General features: G+C 36.9%; 1 long non-coding RNA gene across 1 annotated transcript; it reads right to left on the bottom strand.

The window, feature by feature from the left end:
• Window positions 1-1,971: 1,971 nt before the first annotated feature.
• Window positions 1,972-3,950, bottom strand: LOC141626755 (uncharacterized). The gene is made up of 2 exons (XR_012536340.1): window positions 3,838-3,950; window positions 1,972-3,280 (listed from the first exon to the last, which is right to left on the bottom strand). It is a non-coding gene; the product is annotated as an uncharacterized LOC141626755 (long non-coding RNA).
• Window positions 3,951-24,204: the final 20,254 nt, after the last annotated feature.

Raw genomic sequence — 24,204 nt, forward strand, 5'->3', positions numbered from 1 at the left:
ATTTTTAGCTGTGATATTGTATTACAAAATAATATCACGATTTTTTTTTTCAATTTTTTTTTTTTTCGAAAAAGTTTTTTTTCTTTAATTTAATGTATGCTGTGATATTGTTTAGTATAACGTGTGATATTGTATTACAAAACAATATCACGATTTTTTTTCGAATATTTTTTTCAAAAACTTTTTTTTTCAGTTGTGATATTGTTTAGTATAACGTGTGAAACTGTAAGCTGTGATATTGTGTAGTATAACGTGTGATATTGTATCATGGACTCACGGACTCAAAAAGATAGGGTGGACTCATGTGATCCTAATTCTATATATATATATATATATATATATATATATATATAAATAGGATCCTATGCGAACCTAAAGTTCGGTGCAAATTTACGAACTAACCTAAGCAGCTATACTTAGCCAAACCAACGGTCCCTACCTACTCACATATCCAACGACCCACCAAGTTTCTACAATGCTTCAACTACATCGCTCTCAATTTCTACAGTCCGACTTCGATTCCGGCCACCGGAGTTTCACCTGCACTTTTACGGCCGACGGCGCGACGACTCAAACGACACCATCAATTTCCGGCGACGTCAGGCGACCAACTCACTCACCATACCTGTCTTTCCCTCTCACCGAACTTGTTTCAACCTGGCGATAACACTCTCATTCCTCCAGCCATCACTTCCCTTCTCTGGCGACACACTCCATCCTACTCGTCATCTAATTCTGATTTTCCGGCGCGTTACTTATTTCAAACTTTTGAAAATTTGTGATTTTGATTTTAGATCTGCTATAAACGAAGATTAATTTCGAGAAAATAAGCCTAATAACGCCTTTGTTGCTAGATTTGGAGTCATCTAATGTGTTTGGTTGACGTTGGTATGCTGCCTGAGGATGTCGACACCATCGGCTGAGTAGTTTAGGATGGTGGACGTTGATTTAGGCGCCATCTCCGGCAGAGGATCGATCGCCGACGGTGATGACCCGGAAGAGTTGACTCATGGGAAGAAAGCCAGAAAACTTGCTGTCGAGAATGCCCTGAAAAAGCTCAAGAAAGGGCCAGATGGATTGCACATGAATGTCCGAGAAAGTAATGAGTGACTTGGATATATTGATTGGTGCATTTGAAAATATCGTTTATTTGAATGTTGGTACTTGTATAATGTTGTTACAATGTAAAAGAGTGTATCTAACATATGGATGTGGCTAAATCTCATTTACATATTTTTGCTACTCTACCATAATTCATTTTTGTTTATTATGACATTTGGTATTGTTGATTTGAATGTTGGTACTCGTATAATGTTGAATGCTTGATTGTGATAATCTCTAAAAAGCAACAACCACATAGTCTCAGTCAATCTATTTTGTTTGTTAAGAGTACTTGTTTAAACTACATAAAATGTACTCTTAGATAAATAAAAATTCCTTCTAGGTATACTTGCATTATACGGCTAGGATATAATAAAAATATCTTTCATTTTAGTTATATAAAAATTGGGTGACATTCAAATTTCTAAATACACTCATTCATCTTATTAGATAGTAGATAGTAGATACACATCTCTCATAAATTAGATACTCTTTTACCTTGCTAGATCGATAAGCTAGATACACTTCTCTAACTTGCTAGATACACACGTTTATCTTCATAGATACACATCTCTGTCAAGTTAGATACACTTTTTTCCCTTGCTAGATACACATCTTTGTCAAGCTAGATACACTTCTTTAGATTACTAGATACAAGTCTTTTACCTTGCTAGATACACATTTCTGACAAGCTATATACACTTCTTTACCTAGCTAAAAACACATCTCTAACAAGCTAGATACAATAATTTATCTTTCTAGATACACATCTTTGACAAGCTAGGTACGCTCTTTTACCTTATTAAATAAATCATTTTACCTTGCTATATATTCCGTACTTCTACTTTGCGAACCGTAAAAACTAGTTGATACACAAAATAGTAGTCTATATGCATAAAATAATAGTCCAGATACACATTTGTTTTTGTATTGAGGTTAAAACAACCAATCCCAAGAAATACTTTGTACGCCCAAATATTGGAGTTGTGTCACCTGGTGGAACTTGTGATGTCACAACTTTAATATTTACTCTGGATTATTAATCCGTTAGTGCATAAATCTAATTGTTCTTGCTGAAAGAAGTTGTCTTGTTGATCCTTGCAGTCGCTTTGTGTGTGTGCGATACATGAGTTTCTGAATGCCATCCGTCGTTTTGATGATACAAACTGGATTTGTGAACTGGTATACGGAGTATCAGGGTGCCTTATCAGGTTGAGCTACCTTATATTCTTGAATCCTGCTCATTATTGCTTGGGTAACTTTCCCAATCACCACAACTGCCCACCTCCGACTACAACCACCCACCCTTACGACTCACCAAAGTGTCCTCTTACTACCACCATTAATATACCCAAGCCGACAGACTTGGCTTCTTGCCTCGATTGGTGCTCATGGAACGAATATCTTGTGGTGAAGAAGCTCTTAGAATCAGTCTTGGGTTACTGTCGGGTTCTCGGAAAGACATTAACACCAATGCCAGCATCAAGAATTAATCCAAACACAGATCTCACCATACTCACCGCCGTCCATGCCTCGGGCTAACCACCACTCGAAACAAACACAATTGTGCAACACCATTCACCTTTAAATTGTTAGGTACACATTTTTTACCCCTTTTTCCGGGTTCCTATTGAGCAAAAGATTTGCTAGTACTCGGCTTTCCAAGCTTGCTTTAAATGCGCAAAGATGAATTAAGCTTTTTATCATATCCGAGTCCTAGACATGAACTGGACAATACAAAATAACAAACAAGTGAAACAACTAATCAGACCATCCTTGTGAGTTCAACTCTTACAACAATATATTCATGTAAATGGAACATGCCAAAACAGTAAAAAGTCTCAAGTATCAAGCTTCCTACGGAAATGGACAAGGGAAAGAGGACCAAAAAAAGCTACAAACTGCAATCCTAATTTCTCTGTACAAAACTCAAATCTAATATCTATTTTATGTGAAATGCATAACCACGGAAGTTAGAGGAAGAATCATATTACCTATTAGAGGAAAAAGATTTGGTTTCACAGTAGGATGATGAATTATGAGCTGCAAATCTTGGGTCTTCAGAGCTGCCCCGTTAAATGGTATGCTGGGACAAACAACTCAATACGAGGCGCGTTTTTGAGAAATTCAACCGAAAACCTTCTAGTAGAGATCATTGCTTCTGATTCTTCTTCACACCCTACACAAACAACCGTAATTACAATACATGTGAACCACCGAAACAAGAAAAGAGAGGAACAAAACAAGAAAGGAGATTTGACCTGTCATAGATATAGTGAAACGTCGAAGCTCCGAATTTCAGAATCAAAATAATGAATATTATTACCATTAACTAGCTAGATACATACCTCTACCAATACATTTTTTTGGGTTCTTGATACATACCTCTGAATCTGATAATAGTAGATCACGCTTAAAATTCTTTGATTCTTTACCGTTAACTAAATTAGATCATTCCTTTAAGTTTGTAGATACATTTATCTAAATAACTAAGACACTCTTTTAACTTACTGTGATACATAGATACACACTTCGATATGTTTGACATCTGACCTTCAATGCTTAATGCTTCTAAAAGTGGAAATAACAATACCCAAAACCAACCAAGAACTAGGTCCATAACTAAATTCCAAAAATGCAAATATTTCAATATCACATCACACCTCAACAAATGTAATATAAAAAAACAATCCAACAACACGAAACAACAAAAAACCAAAAACAAAAGGCTATCACCTTATCAAAGGTAAAAGTCCTATCAATTTGCTAATTAGCAATTAACTGAGCGGCAAAAATCTCTCCTCTAATCTCATTACAAGTAATAACAACCGGCATCTGAAGTCGCTTTTCGTCATTGTAACACCCCGGTTTATGAACGAGCCTTTAGCAAGACGTTCCCTAATAAACCGGACCGTTACCATCTCGGTTTCCCGAGGTAGTGAATAACAAAGTACAACAATACCAAAGTACTTTAAATTAAAACTTAACGATTACGTGTTTATTACAAATTATCCAACTAATACTTAATATAAGATAAGTACAACCCGCAGCGGAAAATAAATTAAGTGATAAAGTCTTCTATGTGGTCTAGACTTCTAGGTAGATTGGCCAAGTCCTCACGCATCCCATAGCTCCCAAGTCGGCTAATCTTTAGCACTCACAAATCTGCTCCCCATTATGGTTCATCACAAGTGTTCACGAATACACAGGGTCAACCACGAGGTTGAGTAGGGAAAACAATGAAACAACAAGAATATGCTATGCATGCTCCTCCGTCACCTCCATCTCCACCTCAACTCATATGTCATAACTCATATCTCATAACTCATATCTCATAACCCGACAACCCACCATACCGATCCCCAGGTAGACTATATACATCGACCGTAGTCGATCCGCATTCCTAGCAATGAGGACACCAGGGGCAAGTCCCGTAGAACCCGCCCGGGCCTTATCACAACCTCATCATCACCACACCATATCACCTCAACATCCTCCACCTCCAATGCATATGCAATGCTCAACAAGAAATCTATGCAACTTAATATGTATACAAATGAATGAAATCATGCCAGCTATCAAAATGATGAGATAACATAGTCAACATGAACAGTTCGGTCCACCGCACTCCAAAGATATATGAAACATAACATAATCACAACCACGAACAAGTCAACGATTACGACTTGGTCACATGGAACACAACAATCAACACAATTTAACAACAATGGTAAGTCAAGTGTATTTCCCTACCTCAGAACTGCAGTCAAATAGTCGGAAGCTCAGTGATAATCCACAATAATTCGCCCTCTGAAAGATAATGAAATGATAACCAATTACTTAACTATTCCCGTTCCCGAAATAGAAGTTACTAAAAATAGAATTTCTTAAAATGGAAACTTTCCCGATATAGTAACTTTTCCCTTTTAACAACCCGACTCAAAATCCGTCTCTAATTATTTTAAAAGAATCGGGGATTTAAATTAAATCAATCATTTAAATGATTCGGGAATTTAAATTAACTACGAAATACGATAATTTAAACAATAAAGAAGCGAATCAAAGCCGACTAAAGCACACCCAAACCCACGACTTCCAACCCGTTTCCCGAACTCCCACGCGCCCCCTACCACCGTGACAGCCGCCAGTCAGACACCGGGTCCGACCTGAGCACCCACCAACACCCTCACCGGGGTCGACTCCCGCCGTGAGTCGACCGTGGCCACGAACTCCCCCGGTTCACTCCACCTCCCACGGTTGCCACCACAAAGCGGCCCCGCAACACAACCCCACACCCACCGCCGTTGTCAACAACACTCCACCCTATCACCACCACCTGCTCCCCCGTACGACCACGCACACGAGACACCATAGCGCCACCGTTTCGACCTCCCCCTAGTCCACGGTGGCACCACCCCAAAACTACCCACCTAAACCCGTCTGAAACCGTAACCCAAAACCCGTTTTGGCTACCCCTGTCGCTGCCGCCTCTCACAACCATCACCACCACCCAAAACCCACTTGACCGCCACCAAAAGGAGCGACTCAGACCACCCAACACCATTACCCCGACACCAACCACCCTTATTACCTCCCTGCGACACACCGAGACAACAACCACAACCTGACAACCAACAAAAGAGAAAAGGAATGATGACTGCTTACCTAAACCGTCACGACAACCACCACCAGGGCCGCCTCACCACGTCGACAACCACCCTAAGCTCTTCCCTGCTGCGCCGTCAATGCCCACGCTCTCTCTCTCTTTCTCGAATTGCGTGAAGGCTGAGATATGGGCCGTTGAAAAGAGGTAGGCGGTTGGAGGAGTAGGGTTTAGGATGTTGGGGTAGAATTAGGTTAAATTTTAGGTTAGAAGGTAAATGGGTCATGGGTAAGCGTGATTGGGTAAGTGGGTAAATGTTATGGGTCCGCGTGGTTGGTAAAAGAATTAGTTACGTGATCTCATTCAGTTAAACCCGTCTTGACAAGCTTACGCATAACTCGATTCTACGATATCAATACGACCAGACAATTACTCGACTCGATAAACAATATAAAATACGGGGTATTACAGTCTTCCCCCCTTAAAATGAACTTCGTCCCGAAGTTCGCTCAACTACCAAACAAACTTTCTAGTACAAGGATTCACGAACTCAAGCAGGTGGAACGGAATGTTACATTCTACCCTCCTAAAAAGAAAGTTACGTCCCGGAACTTACTTTATGCAACCCTATCACCACTCATGAACTCATGCAAACTATCGAGCACCATAACAAAGAAGCAGTTTAATTACACAACATAGAGGACTCATTTGTGTGGGTACCACGCAACGAAACATCAGCTTGGTCAAAACTACGATCTACCACTTGATCAAAACCACAATCTATAAACAAGTGGAACATAAACATTAAGATTTTACAATCCTACCCAACTAAAAACATGGTTACGTCCTCGTAACCTCTTCTCAACTTTCATATTCCTATGTAACAAAACACCACAACAACATGTAAAGAAAAAGAACACATGATAAAAGATTGCGCAGAAACATTAAAGTCGAAAACAAGGTTTTATTATGGGATTAACTGATTGTCAACAAGTAACACTTGTTACTTAGCTCATGCTTGACTTAAAACACAACATCAAACTAAAAGAACAATAAGAAGGAGCCAAAGGTTTACACGGTTTCATAACAGACCGATCATGGTGTTACTAGCCCTAACCTAACGGTCCTTAGGTTGTGCTTCCTCTGATTCTGTGACTTCTATGTCATTCCCTTCCCAGGTTCACCTCTTCCCGAAGTCCGGCATGGGTGGTTCCGTCGTACTTTCGGCATCAGATACATTAGCGTAAAATTCATATCTCAGGTCACCCGCTATAAAGTCAAAGGTATGCTCGGGCGGGTATCCGGCCCCGCCGCGATGGTGGGGTCACGGAATAGCCTCATGCAATGGGTGGTCAACTCCCTCATATAAAAGCGTTTGCTGTCCTTTAATATGCCAGAGTCAGGGATAGAATCGATAAGGGTATACGCTCTTAACTGAGTATTAGTTAAGTACTCAGGGTGCCCATTATGGCCATACTTGTCCATGACAGCACAAAGTTTCTCACAATGCTCATTAAAGTCATCGTCAAGTGACATGTAACAGTCTTGCGGGTGTACATTGTAGGGATCCATCCTACAAAATGGAAAGTTAACAAATTAAGACACAAGGGTGTTAAGACAAAGGATTCATCCTCGAGGTTTAAGTGTGCGAAAGCTATATAACAAGTTTTCGGGTAATCACGTTGTAATACCAGGGTTTTGGTCAACTCAGGATCATCATAGTTCGCATTATCTACCAGGGAACAACCACTTTAGGAATATCAACCGCAAGAATACACGTAAACCAGCATACAATCTAACATTGACTCCACCAAATTCCTCTCCCAAGTCAAAACCATTACCAATTACGGACAATTGACCCGCCCTTCCACTAATAAATCACTAGGAGTATTAAAACATGCGGTACATAAGCACTACTTAACACCTTGAAACCATAGAAAACATAACACGTAATCAAAATCTTTTGACTCATCAGACATACAACACGAATTAGCCAATTTGTTTGATATAAATTCTGAAACATACTCGCTAATAAAAGTAACACCATATGATCCCTGACAACAAAAACTGTTGGGAAATGTGTCCTCAACAACAGTGCGATCATATGATTTAAATATCATTATTAAATCTCATTTTAAAGAATACATTTGGGAAGTATTTTTACTGTCAACTGGTCCACACATATCGGTAATGATTGGCTGACTAGAGTTTGACATTACTGTCGTGCGACGGTGGTGATCAGTTGATCCCCTAGGTCATACCTATAGGGCAACACTCTTAATTGATTATTTAATTAATCGTATAATGTTACGAGTTAATTAAATTACTTGAAAATTGACGGACGATTTTGGAAGTAAAATTTACGTGTCTCATTTAGATGAGATTCGGTCGAGTAATCGAATTGTATCTTTACTCAGATGAAATTATTGTTTAAGGAAACAATTAAAATTGAATGAATAATTATAAATACAAGTTGTTGTGATTTATAATTGGCAAAATATTTTGGTACAAGTAATTATGAATTACTAAGTCAATTTTGTATATGACGTATTTTTATTAATACGTTGATTTTTAATATGTTAAAAATACATAACAATTTTATGTGACATATGATATGTAACATATTGACAAATTGACAAAGATAATATGGACCCATATTACCTAAAGTGGCCGAAATTTTGAAGAGCATAAACCTTCTACCTCCCTTTGTCCCACACGTTTTTGGTAGTGTAATGGTTGATGTTTTTTCTTCTTCTCTTTGCCCCACCTTGACTTATATGTCCAAAGTGATAATTCATGTCATCATTCATTCATAAAAAGATGCTGCATATAAGTGTTAAAGCAAGCACAAATACTTCTTGCTCTCCTCTTCTCCAAAAACGTGCACTTGGATGCATAAGGAGACCAAATTTTTGGTTCAATTTTCTCACAAAATTAGTATTATCTAGTCTTCATAATATTGGTTTTAATTAAGAGAAAGCTTTGGGTATAAAGCCTTGGGAGAGATCCTACACTTGGGTCTTGGGTCTTTGTTCTTCCATTTAAGGGATAGCTCAAGAACAAAAGAGAAGGAGAACTCTTTTGTGCCCATATATACCGAAAATCAATGTAAGGACATGATTTCTCCTCTATCTTATCTTTTGTTTGCATGCATAAGATCATTAGTTAATTTTATGACAAATTAAATTTATACATATATGAGTATGTTGTTAGGTATAAAGATCTACCTTTCCTTCAATTGGTATCAGAGAAATGGTTGTTTGCATGCAAATCGGTTATAGTTTTTCCGAGTTATACGATTAACATATAAAACTTATGAATTTGTGATATTATGATATATCACGAAAATTATTAATGCATGATAAGTTTCTGGTCCTAAAATGTTTTTAGGATATTTTGGTTAATTTACGGATTTTATTGTTCATTTAATATTAAATTGGCATTAAAATGTGATTTTTATGATAAAAATGCCATTTTTGGACGAAAATTAGCTAAACTTTGAATTTTCCAGTGGTTTTTGGATATGTTTTCACATATATTATTATTAGATGATCTGGAAAGTTTCATAATTTTATGAGTTTTTATGCTCGAAAAATGAATTTTTTTATTATTAAATTCGGATTTAAGTGAAAAATAGGTTAATATGAAATAAATTTCGATTCTGGTCATATAAATTTAGTATGTTGTCACATGCAATTTTACAAGATGTGTGTAAAATAATTGGCTATATTGAAGTCTTTATGCATGATTTATGAATTTTTGAAGAAAAATAGCATAAATAGTGACATTTTTAGTGAAAAATTGCTAAAACATACTTCATGACTAAGGAAAAACGTCACATGTTGCTTTTTATTGTATTTTTCAGATCTAAAATTTAAAAGTTGATGAAAATAATTTTTCTCATATTTTTATGTTTGTTTTAGTTAAAACCGATAAAACCGCAACATTGTTTTTCCCGGATAATTTTCGAAATTTTTAACCTAAGTTTTTGAACATTATGAGTGTCATGGGATTTTTCCAGAATGTTCATGAGTTTAAATTTCAAATTTTGAATTTATTTGAAATTTTATGATTTATTTGAAGTTTATAGCATTTTATTATAATTTTAAGTCCATTATGAACAAATATGAGTTAATTATGGTCAAATTATTAGTGAAGACTAAATTTTGAGTCCTAAACAGTTAGGGTAATTAACTTATGCATAAATATGAATTTATGTATTTTTGGTGATTGTAAAATGTTGAATCACGCAAATCCGTAAAAACCGAGTAATATACGATATTGGCAAATTTAAAGGCGATTCAGCATAAAATTGGGCATGTTTATACATATTATAATGCTGCATATTTCAATTGTTGAATGTCTTTTATTTATATAATTTTTGAATTATGTAATTTTGCTTAGTATGGCCTTAGTTTTAATTGGTATTACCCGAAATGTATGGGAATATCGATTCGGTTGTAATTTTTAATGTGATCTCGTATCACCGTCTTGTAATTTAATAGATTTATTTTATTAGTTACAAATGTATAATAGGAATTATGTAATTTATTATGTAATTTTAATTCATTTCGGAGTTCCTAAAGACGGATTTCCTAAAGATGGCGATTCATAAAGACGGTGTTACCTCGAGATGCGTGCCACAACCGAAGTTCAAGGGACCAATGGAGTTGGTTTCCGAATATGTAATAGTTAAACAGTTTTCTATTTTTTAGGAAGGCCATACTAGGATTTTTTATGTTTTGCATTTTATTTATGTCGCATGCATCGCTAAATCGCCATAACTAAAACATGCATCATTCTAATCGAGTCCATCGACCGTGTCAATTAGAATTATCGTAGTTCACCGCTTTAGTTCACTTAAAACGTGATAGATAATAAATTGACATGACCTCTCGCTAAAACAATCAATTGAGATATAGCCTTACCAAATAGTAGAAACCATGAAAACCTATTTCGTGAGGGAGTGCACTCGGCTACCCCGGGGTACAAACCTTGTTACGTAGGGGAAGTGGGCGATGAATGTCAATCCACCGAATTCATGTTGATGAGGGTTTCATCGGCTACCCCGTGCCCAAGTTGATGTGGATTTGGATCATGGACACATTTATTCGAAATTTGGATTGAACTCAACAAAAGTTATTGATAAGGGTTTCATCGGCTACCCCGTGCCCTTGTCATGTGTTTTGGGCTAAAGATAAATGTTAATGTAATTTTATCGACCGAGAGTTCTAAAAGTAGAATCGATTAAAAGGTTAATCCACCGAGTTATATTGATAAGGGTTTCATCGGCTACCCCGTGCCCAAGTTGATATGAATTTGGATCTCGGAATCATTTTTATCTAGTTGGGTAGAGGTCACTAGAAAAATGCATAAAACTTGTTATCTACAAGTATTATTAAAACGATAAATGTTAAGTTTTCCACTATTCCGTTATCATATTGTTCTATTTCTTTACCACAATTCATATACGATATCATTTCGATTTTTCAAAATCTCCATTAAAACATCGTAACTAGAGACAAATTTGAATTTTGCTTCTAAAACCTCATATGAACCATTGCTAAGGATCTCTTGCAAAGAGTATAGATTAAAGTTATCTATTATCAAACAGGTTTTTGATTCTAGACTAACACATCTACTTACAATGGATTGTTTTTTATGTACTTAAAAGAATTAAGTACCTTGAAATGATTGTTTTGGTAATTAGTTTTGTCAGAATTCGTAATTGACCAAAATAACGCAACCACCTCAATGAGAGTTTTTAAGACTAAAACGAACAAATGAAGAGTGTTCTTCATGAATTCAATTTTGCTTCTCAAAGCAAAGACTCATTGAAATGAGTGGGAGCATTCTCTTAAACCGTTAAGATGAGGACGAGGTTCAAGAAGTAAGGATTATAATGGAATTGATACAAGGTAATGTTAAAGGTAAAGTTGTTGAGAATAACGATACTAAACCTATCAATCCCAACCGATAAAGTTTCCATTGTCTTAAATGTTGGACACGAGAAAGGAAACTACCCAAATTATTGAAGAATCAACAAGTTAGTTGTGGGACATCTAATGGGATCTTCTTCTTTAAATGTTTATTTGATTAAACATAAATTTTGCTAGTACTACTTCAAATCAATATTAGAAACCAAAGGTGGTGGTTTTCATCATTATGTTTGATACATAGGATGATTAGAATATGACGACTAGCAATAATGAAGTCGAGAGATAGAGTCATTGTGTACTAAATCTAGTTTTTGGGTTTGGAGTTGTACTTAATTGTGACTATTAAGTACAAAAACTCTAAATAAGAATATAAACTTGTTAAGATACAAAAGAGGTTTCACTATTGTGACCCTATACACCATGATTTGATGTATGGCTAGCCCATTATCAAGGTGATTATATTCTAAACCAAACTAGAATGATATATCATGAAGATGATACAAGACTCAAATTGGTAACCCAAGATTAAATCTTAAATTGAATGATGAACGCAAAGAGTTATCGAGTACTCTTGAAACCATTAGATTGTTAATGGTATATGCGTATCTTGTATTCAAAGCAAGATGTCTCGTACCTTTTGATTGAAAAGGAGATCGAGGTTGTAAATCATTGATCCAAAATAGGTTGATCATTTTCTTTTACCAAGTTGATAAGGTAAATAGAGAAATTCTTTTGAAGACGTTCAAAGAGTTCAAGGAATCACGATTTAGTCGTGATGGGATTATCAAAGTGAAGACTTTGATATAAGCCAAAGGAAATGTGATATAGTATCACAAATTAATCTCTCTTAGCACACATTATGGAGTAATGTGTGGTTGGATAAGAAATCAAACGCTATTCGATATGGTTTGGACTTCAATCAAGTTACTTTGAATTACTTGATACTTTTGGGGATTTTATCATTTTTGTCTAAATTATCATTCCACTAAATAGAATCATATGAGATATGAAATGGTAAGGGTACCATGTTTGTAAGTTTTCACAAGAAACAAATGCTCATTTTTCCTTATGATAATCACGAGTACACCAGGTTTGTGGCTCGTGAAGCTGTCTTTCTAAAATACAAGTTTATTCTAGAAGACAGAGTGGGAGAAAATTATTCAAGAGCCACAAAGAATGTCATGTCGCAAGAAACAGGTCTTTCTTGGCTACATAAGACGTTTTGTGTAAGACGTTGTTTCTTTAAAACCTAGGAGGTTAAATTCATCACTTGTTAAAAATGATGAATTCAAGCTACTTTTAAGAAAGTTAAAGAGCTTATAACTTACAAAAGAAATTGTTTGATTCAAGTTGATTACTTCTAGAAAGTAATGAACATATGACTTACATAAGAGTGTTTAAGTCACAACTCAATACAAGGCTTAGAGCCATGAAAATCCGAAACTAAAAGGCTTGATTAGTGACAAAGGGTTTTGCACTAATAAAGAGATATTTCAAAGCAAGATTGATAGCAAAGGGTTTTGCACTAATTGAAATGCTTAAGTCTATTTGGATCTTCTTAGGGATTGTGTTTCATTATGAGGATATGAATACAGCAAGTGAATCTAAAACCCACTTCTTCAATAGAAGGAATGTATTCAATACATGTCATGAGTTTTAATAGATTCTTGCAATCCTAAGATAATGTGAAACTTAAGAGAGGGTCTTAAGTAGGACATCAATGAGTTAGAATCAATATTTTTGATCATGTTATAAAATTTTTCTCGATAAGACGAGAAGTTGTTTTTATACATGAAGTTTAGTGGGAGTTACGGAAATTTTATTTAGTCCGATATGTGAATGACATATTGATCATTGAGAATGATTTAAGACTTTTGGAGTAATATAATACATCTTTAATATCTAGATTTATGTAGATAAATCCACATGATATTAGCGTCAATAAGAAGTCTTATGTTGATAAGATTCATGACTACTTCAATTAAATTGAACATGTTTGATTGATTCCATTTGCTTCCGCTGCCGGATCAATTAAATAAGTAATGATGTATAACACTTCATATACTTTGAGTATGATGAATTGTTTTCAAAATCGAATTTAAGAAATCTTTATCAAGTAAGCCATGAAGATTACCCTTAAGTACTTGCAGAAGTATTAAGGAAGTAATGCAAAGTGTTTGTGATGCAATTTTGTGTAAGGGTATTACACAAGTGACAATTGACAATTGAGATTGCGCATGGTTTCCGACAAAACCATAATCAAAACACATTAGGATGGTTAAGAAACCATTGTGGCTATGATAATTAAGAAGTAGATTTTCTAGAATCGTTCTAGACAATAAAGAACAATGAGAGATATTTATAACGGAAATTGAGTACACTTGCAAACATGAGATGTGCAAGAAGGATGAGTCCCGCACACCGTGAAAACAAAGTGGGAGCTATTCTAAGGCTAGAGGGCCTATGTCTTGATTGGATCTCGACACGTACTCGAAAAGTTTTGTAATGCAAATGTATACATTACAAAGGAAAACGAGTATGTAGTAAGGTTGAGTAAGGTACAAGAAGTTGATAAAACCTACTAACCAAAGCCTTATCAAAGGCTAAACATGATGAGTCATGTCATTTCAATTGAGTTGAAATAAACAACTACGTACAAGATCAAATTAGATTATAGAATATGAAATAGTAATCAGGCATTGACTATTCATATGTGATAATCACATTTGTCGTTCGAGTTTTTCTTTAAAAACTCCTTTTATACTTTGTTACATCCAAACGGGTTGTAGAGACAATTGAATCCCGTTAAAGTGAACACGGATTAACATTGTATTCGCCCATAGTCACTTGTATGAGGTGACGTCTCGAAGTGACTAGAGTGTGATGCGATTGATGGCAAGTTCAAGTGCCATAGAGTCATGTGAGATGACTAGTCGATCACATAGGCAGACTGTTAGGAACATTTTGTCGGGCCTAATGACCGCTTATAGAGTTCTGGCAAATTTATATAGCCTGGTCGTGGCGAGAGCTGCTATAGTATTCAAATGAGTCGATTCTTTTGACTAAAGACTATTCTCCTAAGATAGCTCAGTTTCAGATTAACTTTGATTTGTGTTACTACGACCTTCGTAAATGGGGTCAAATGGGCATATTTTGGGTTATGATGGCTGTGGCTAGTCGAAGGGAATGAGTGCGATAGGAATTGTCCACCCCTTTGTCAGGGTTATAACAATATCTCAGGGCCACTCGAGGAGTAATGAACTGGAAATGCGTGGCCACGCTCGGAATGTATCCATGGTGGATAAATCCGGTCAATCAGTTATTCTCCAGATCGAGGAAACCACTCACGATATGATCACTTGCAAGTACGACCTGAAAGACACCTTGCATTAAGTGGGAGATAGTAATAGGACAAGAGAATTGGTGACGCACACTTGTCGAGGACAAGTGGGAGATTGTTGGGAAATGTGTCCTCAACAACAGTGCGATCATATGATTTAAATATCATTATTAAATCTCATTTTAAAGAATACATTTGGGAAGTATTTTTACTGTCAACTGGTCCACACATATCGGTAATGATTGGCTGACTAGAGTTTGACATTACTGTCGTGCGACGGTGGTGATCAGTTGATCCCCTAGGTCATACCTATAGGGCAACACTCTTAATTGATTATTTAATTAATCGTATAATGTTACGAGTTAATTAAATTACTTGAAAATTGACGGACGATTTTGGAAGTAAAATTTACGTGTCTCATTTAGATGAGATTCGGTCGAGTAATCGAATTGTATCTTTACTCAGATGAAATTATTGTTTAAGGAAACAATTAAAATTGAATGAATAATTATAAATACAAGTTGTTGTGATTTATAATTGGCAAAATATTTTGGTACAAGTAATTATGAATTACTAAGTCAATTTTGTATATGACGTATTTTTATTAATACGTTGATTTTTAATATGTTAAAAATACATAACAATTTTATGTGACATATGATATGTAACATATTGACAAATTGACAAAGATAATATGGACCCATATTACCTAAAGTGGCCGAAATTTTGAAGAGCATAAACCTTCTACCTCCCTTTGTCCCACACGTTTTTGGTAGTGTAATGGTTGATGTTTTTTCTTCTTCTCTTTGCCCCACCTTGACTTATATGTCCAAAGTGATAATTCATGTCATCATTCATTCATAAAAAGATGCTGCATATAAGTGTTAAAGCAAGCACAAATACTTCTTGCTCTCCTCTTCTCCAAAAACGTGCACTTGGATGCATAAGGAGACCAAATTTTTGGTTCAATTTTCTCACAAAATTAGTATTATCTAGTCTTCATAATATTGGTTTTAATTAAGAGAAAGCTTTGGGTATAAAGCCTTGGGAGAGATCCTACACTTGGGTCTTGGGTCTTTGTTCTTCCATTTAAGGGATAGCTCAAGAACAAAAGAGAAGGAGAACTCTTTTGTGCCCATATATACCGAAAATCAATGTAAGGACATGATTTCTCCTCTATCTTATCTTTTGTTTGCATGCATAAGATCATTAGTTAATTTTATGACAAATTAAATTTATACATATATGAGTATGTTGTTAGGTATAAAGATCTACCTTTCCTTCAAAAACATTAATTCCATATCACAAATGTGTTTGACATTTTAGCAACCATATCGTTCAACTGTGTCCAGCAACTTAGTACAACTCATTTCCAGTAAAACAAACGATATCGCATAAAGGGTTTAAACATACATTTGCCATCATATACTTTGTAGAATTCTAGCTATGGTAAAAGATTAGCAACTTGGACAACTTCTCTGATTTGCACGACTTAAATAATTAGGCAACTCGTAGGCTCAATTAAATGCAACTATAACGACTATCATTAAAACCAATGCATATCATGTGAATCATCAAAGGGTTATCCTATTATAATTGTCAACATAGTTATCATCACAATCTTTATTTTAATATAATTGGTAGTAACGACTCGAGAATATAAATATGCCAATTGTCGTGTTATATCAAACAGTTTCCTTTATATCACACCCATACAATTGCAAGAATCACTTTAGCATATTCGACATTGTAATAACGAACATATTCAATAAGAAATGACAACACTGTTTATTATCATGTTATAGGTTTAGGTTCAACTGAAATACTTTATTGCAATGAAAGTACTAAGTATAACTAGAGGCACACAAATTCGCATAGAAGACATTGGAACTCAGATGACACCCTACACGTGTGAACATTTAGACACAATTATTATAATTATTCATGCGTGTATATTAGAACGATCAATTAACTTTTAACACCATCAACTTACCAAGATATGACAATATAGTTCTATATTTATATATATACCCGACCACTATGCAAATAAGATGCACACCCGGAGACATTACACCATGCCAAATGTATACAAAGTATGCAAACAATTGGGCTCGTATAAACATTCCACCCTCGATTAGGAATCAATTAAGCTATCCAAATTTTATTCATGCAATCGTGCCAACAATGTTATCACTAAGTTTGAAATTTTATCACTTGTTAAGGTATATAACTACTGAACATGCGTGCTACTATCATCATATAAAACATTATAATTTCACATTACTAAGACTCATGAATTAATCAATCAACTATATGAAAACTTAATATAGAACGCACATTTTACAGGTCACGATTCACGTTGTAACTTTCAAAAATCACGAATAAACAGCCGTTCAACGAGAACTTGAGTTACATTACTTTTCATAACATACAGAGAGTTAATAGTTCGTGATAAAAAGAAGGAGGTCGAAAGTTCAAGAATTCAATTTTTTTAAAGAATTTTACAACTCAGTTGGTCCAAACAAGTATGTGACAGCAATTGGAAAGAAACTTGGGTCAGTTTGCAAACCTTACCATTTAATATAGAGACATCAAGAATTTTCGTGGCTTATCAATTTGAAAACATATGCGAAACCTCTAGTCGATGGAGTTGGAATTATGCAAAAATCATTTACACAAATTAAATGGGGATTTTTACAAAATCGTTGGTCAAAACATCACTGCACAGGAACTTTCCGACCACAGCCCACTAAAACATTTATTACTCCTAATCCGTATATCCTATAAGCATGAAACCAATGCCAAATGAACACTAACTCACGAGGCTATCTCTCATAAAATTTTCATCCATAGAAAATTAACAGAAAAGAAATGACAGCAAGATCAATTACAGAGTAAGAATCAAACAAAACGGATTTCAACACTAAATCATTCATTTTCCATGTTCCAAGCTCTTACAACCATACTATCGATACTAACTCACCCTAACTTAAATCTCACACTTTTGTATTTACGTAAACATCTATCCCATAGAAGTCCCTTCGCATCCCGACCTACCCCTTACATCTAATCACGATTGCTACGACTAGAAACAAGTAAGTCAATAGAGTTTCTAATTACTATCACAATACTATACTAGCATGGCTTCGGGATCACATAACCGTATATCACTAGACATAATAGCACTATCAACACGTCATTCACATCCATCCAGATAAATATTATCAATTCGCAATTATTTTCACGCTCACGATTACCACAATCCAACACTTCATTGATTATTAAACCCGACACGAAAATTTATTCTCATCTCCGCGACATCATATGGTGGCGTCATCATTTATACAAAACACTTACTGTAACGTTGTCCGGCAGAATGGGTAGAATATATGGGTCTCAAGGTATACATCAACTCGCTTATATCCAAGGTTTTCCTTCTAACTACCCCATTCACTCATTTTCTCTTGGGTTGCACTGTTCAAAATCGAGAGGGCAAAAGAGCACGTATTAAGGGCGCCTTCTTAACCGCACCGTGAGCTCCTATCGCTTTATTCCCGGGGTTCATTTTACTTAGACACATCCTACGTTCATTGGGTTCATTGGTTTAGGCCTGAGGATCGTTCGCTCTGATACCACTTTGTAACACCCCGGTTTATGAAGGAGCCTTTAGCAAGACGTTCCCTAATAAACCGGACCGTTACCATCTCGGTTTCCCGAGGTAGTGAATAACAAAGTACAACAATACCAAAGTACTTTAAATTAAAACTTAACGATTACGTGTTTATTACAAATTATCCAACTAATACTTAATATAAGATAAGTACAACCCGCAGTGAAAATAAATTAAGTGATAAAGTCTTCTATGTGGTCTAGACTTCTAGGTAGATTGGCCAAGTCCTCACGCATCCCATAGCTCCCAAGTCGGCTAATCTTTAGCACCTGACAAATCTGCTCCCCATTATGGTTCATCACAGGTGTTCACGAATACACAGGGTCAACCACGAGGTTGAGTAGGGAAAACAATGAAACAACAAGAATATGCTATGCATGCTCCTCCGTCACCTCCATCTCCACCTCAACTCATATGTCATAACTCATATCTCATAACTCATATCTCATAACCCGGACAACCCAGCCATACCGATCCCCGGTAGACTATATACATCGACCGTAGTCGATCCGCGACTTCCTTGTGAGGACACCAGGGCAAGTCCTGCAGAACCGCCCAGGCCTTATCACAACCTCATCATCACCACACCATATCACCTCAACATCCTCCACCTCCAATGCATATGCAATGCTCAACGAAGAATCTATGCAACTTAATATGTATACAAATGAATGAAATCATGCCAGCTATCAAAATGATGAGATAACATAGTCAACATGAACAGTTCAGTCCACCGCACTCCAGTATATGAAACATAACATAATCACAACCACGAACAAGTCAACGATTACAGCTTGGTCACATGGAACACAACAATCAACACAATTTAACAACAATGGTAAGTCAAGTGTATTTCCCTACCTCAGAACTGCAGTCAAATAGTCGGAAGCTCAGTGATAATCCACAATAATTCGCCCTCTGAAAGATAATGAAATGATAACCAATTACTTAACTATTCCCGTTCCCAAAATAGAAGTTACTAAAAATAGAATTTCTTAAAATGGAAACTTTCCCGATATAGTAACTTTTCCCTTTTAACAACCCGACTCAAAATCCGTCTCTAATTATTTTAAAAGAATCGGGGATTTAAATTAAATCAATCATTTAAATGATTCGGGAATTTAAATTAACTACGAAATACGATAATTTAAACAATAAAGAAGCGAATCAAAGCCGACTAAAGCACACCCAAACCCACGACTTCCAACCCGTTTCCCGAACTCCCACGCGCCCCCTACCACCGTGACAGCCGCCAGGTCAGACACCGGGTCCGACCTGAGCACCCACCAACACCCTCACCGGGGTCGACTCCCGCCGGTGAGTCAGACCGTGGCCACGAACTCCCCCCTGGTTCACTCCACCTCCCACGGTTGCCACCACAGCAGCCCGCAACACAACCCCACAACCACCGCTGTTGTCAACAGCACTCCACCCTATCACCACCACTCTGCTCCCCGTACAGCCACGCACACAGACACCATAGCGCCACCGTTTCGACCTCCCCCTAGTCCACGGTGGCACCACCCCAAAACTACCCACCTAAACCCGTCTGAAACCGTAACCCAAAACCCGTTTTGGCTACCCCTGTCGCTGCCGCCTCTCACAACCATCACCACCACCCAAAACCCACTTGACCGCCACCAAAAGGAGCGACTCAGACCACCCAACACCATTACCCCGACACCAACCACCCTTATTACCTCCCTGCGACACACCGAGACAACAACCACAACCTGACAACCAACAAAAGAGAAAAGGAATGATGACTGCTTACCTAAACCGTCACGACAACCACCACCAGGGCCGCCTCACCACGTCGACAACCACCCTAAGCTCTTCCCTGCTGCGCCGTCAATGCCCACGCTCTCTCTCTCTCTTTCTCGAATTGCGTGAAGGCTGAGATATGGGCCGTTGAAAAGAGGTAGGCGGTTGGAGGAGTAGGGTTTAGGATGTTGGGGTAGAATTAGGTTAAATTTTAGGTTAGAAGGTAAATGGGTCATGGGTAAGCGTGATTGGGTAAGTGGGTAAATGTTATGGGTCCGCGTGGTTGGTAAAAGAATTAGTTACGTGATCTCATTCAGTTAAACCCGTCTTGACAAGCTTACGCATAACTCGATTCTACGATATCAATACGACCAGACAATTACTCGACTCGATAAACAATATAAAATACGGGGTATTACAGTCATCATTCAAAGGGCTACAATTCAAACCCCAAACAACATTCCATCAGAAACTCGAAATGATCAACTTAACAATCAAATTAAATAAATCAAATTAACTACAGCAGCCCACCTGCACCTCACAATAACCTGAATATTAACACCTTTATCGACAGTGAAAGGAGGACGAAAGTTATCTGGAGCAGCTCGTCGTGGAATTTAAGTGATAAACGAAACTCCGGGACGGCAGTCGGTGGCGCCTAATTTTGGTGTGCGGATGTGATAGAGAGAGTTCAAATGGTGTTTAACCAAAAATGCGCCGCCGGTCTTGATGAGGAGATGGCGGTGACGACTTGTAGTCGGAGATCCGGTGGTCGGCGGCGAGAGTATGTGGCGTGGTTGAGTGGAGATAGAGTGAGATGGCAAAGAGTGCTTGAAACTTGAAAGTGACGGGGGTATAATGTGTTAGAGATAATGTTTGACTTTGCTTATTAATTAGTTGTCTATTTTAAATTAGTTGTCAGCGCGTGTTTTATTGATTTTGGTTAGTTCGTACGGTTCGCACCGTACTTTAGTTCGCACCTGACCCCGACCCTATATATATATATATATATATATATATATATATATATATATAGGGGCGGGTTCAGGTACGAACTACCTTAACGTACGAACAGTACGAACTAGCTTTTTTTTTTCTTTTTTTTTTTTTTCCAGATACACTTTATTCTTTACTACATACACTCCTTATTAGATACATTTTATTACATATGTAAATACAAATTTTTCAACACTAAAATTATAGATGCACTTTTATACTTTTATACTTTTTTAAACTAATTTTTTTACGGATACATTTTATATTTTTTAGGGATACACATGATATTAACACCAGATACACATTTTAATATTTCTGGATACACAAGTTTATACTTCTGGATATGCATCATATTAATACGAGATACACATGGTTCTACTGTCGGATACACATGTATCTCGTATTAATACCGTGTGTATCTAGGGTGGTATTTTGTGTATCCACCCTTCTACCATACTACCACAGCCCACCACCACCTACCGCCACCACCCCCACCGCCATCAGCACTGCCCCACCACCCCCACCACCACCACCACCATCCCCACCACCAGATATACATGTATCCAAAAGCATTGACTTGTGTATCTACAATACTAATAAGTGTATCCAGCCCTCTGACAATCACTACCACCCACCACTGGCCACCACCACACCACTGGCCATCGGTCACCACCATACCACCGCACACCATCCACGCTTGCGGCCTACTGAAGCCAGCATCACCATCAACCACTTTTTGTGTACCTCCATACATCTATCACGACTCCGGGTACACACATCCATTTGTGTACCTCACCATACTCGCTTGCGTATCTGGACTAGTTATTTGTGTATCCACCATCTCTACCACTCCGACCACCACCAAAGTCTTCACACCCACTGCCACCACAAAAGTCTTCACACCCACTGCCACCACTAAAGGAGAAGCCATACCGACCACCAAGACCAACACTAACAGAATCAGAAACCTCGAAATCCGCATGCTTGAAACACACCCAATTCCAGAAAAACCTCAGATCCCCAACACCACGACTCACCCCACCACAAGCCAACCCGCAACACCCTACCACGAACCTCCTTATCACCACTTCCGACCGTCGCCGACTATTATTACTTACAAATTTGTAGATCTGGTAATATTAAAACAATATTTTCATACAAATGTAGTGATCTAAAGAATAAATCAATTAAAAATGAATAAGAATTACAAAAAAAGAAAATGATTGAATTAATGAATTGTGGTAGAATTTTGAGGCAAATAAATCACCCATTTCCTCTTTAAATTCGACATTTGAGTTATAGATCGACGACATTAAAAGGCACGACGAAGTTATCGGGAAGTTGAGAGCCGAAATTAGGTAAGGCTCGGTTTTTTTCCGTTTCAGAATTCGATCTAAATGTTAGATGACACGCCTAGAATGTCGCACTAAAAGACGACCAAATTAACAATTTATATACCACTAAACACACTAATTAGCACTAATTATAAACTAGTAAAATAGCAAGCAAGGGATCGAACCCAAGAGAAGATGGGTTTTACAATAGTGAAATTAAAAGGGTAATTAGAATAATTAAGACAAAGTAACAACAATTATATAAAAAGGGGGGGTTTTGGGTTGAGTTTCAATTGTAACAAAAGCAAGGAAATTCAAACAAGAGTGCAAAGCAAGCAATCAATCAAGAGTTTAAAAGATGGAAATTAATCAATTTGAGAAAGACTTAACCCGACCCAAAGTTTGGCACTTTAGTTGACAAAACCCTTCAATCAATCCTTCAATTATATATTATCACTCTATTGTGAAGATTAATCTTCTAAATCTCCTAAATAATGGCCAAATGACAAGGAAATCACACTTAATCAAATAACCCAACTTATCAATTCTACCAAGTAGAAATCACATACATTGGTCAAATTAACAAGAAGATATGAGCACAAGAGATTCAATAGAGGTAATTAGACACAATGAAATCACAATTAATGCCTAATTACAAGTTAATCCTTTACTTGCTAATTAAGCCAAGAAGAAATCACATTCATTAGCATAATAACAAGGTGTTGCAAAGATGCAATTACAAGGAAATCACACTTAATAATCCCAACAACAATAAATTAAGGAACTTGATTAATTAAGCAACAAGGAAATCACACTTAATTACTCAATATAAACAAGGATTCCAAAATTCAAACAATAAACACAAAAGGATTAACAATGATAATGAAATTAAAAGAAGGATTAAAGAGTCTTACAACCAAAAGATTAAACCTTGAGTCGGATTAAGAGAGGAGATTAGTTCTCCATAACTAGATCTAAAACCCAATTCAAAAGATGCAAATATTCCCAAATTACAACCTTGATTAATTAAAGTGAACAAAAGATGCTTAACCTAACTGCAAACATTCTATTTATAATCCCCCGTAACCTAGTAATTAGTGGGCTTAATAAAAGGGGAGGCCCGTAACACAAACGCTAACAAACGCCATTAAACCCAGAAAACTCGCACGGTGCGAGTTCTGGTGTCTGGAAACTCGCACCGTGCGGTTTTGCTGCTGGGGTGCGTTTTCCTTTCGTTCTTCCTTTGATCCTTTGGAAGGCTTTCTTGTTGCATTTCTTCAAGCTTGTTCTTGGCTCTTCCTTGGACACTTCTCTCATTCTTTTGACTTCTTAATCTTCACTTGAATACATGCTAAATGGTGAAGCATTCGGAATTGGTCAAACAATGTAAAAATCGTCACAAACCACCCCTAAATGTTACCAAATGAGCTCAAAAAGGTGCCAAAAAGCAGTAGAAA

Source organism: Silene latifolia, chromosome Y (assembly GCF_048544455.1).
Source record: "Silene latifolia isolate original U9 population chromosome Y, ASM4854445v1, whole genome shotgun sequence".
Taxonomy (NCBI): domain Eukaryota; kingdom Viridiplantae; phylum Streptophyta; class Magnoliopsida; order Caryophyllales; family Caryophyllaceae; genus Silene; species Silene latifolia.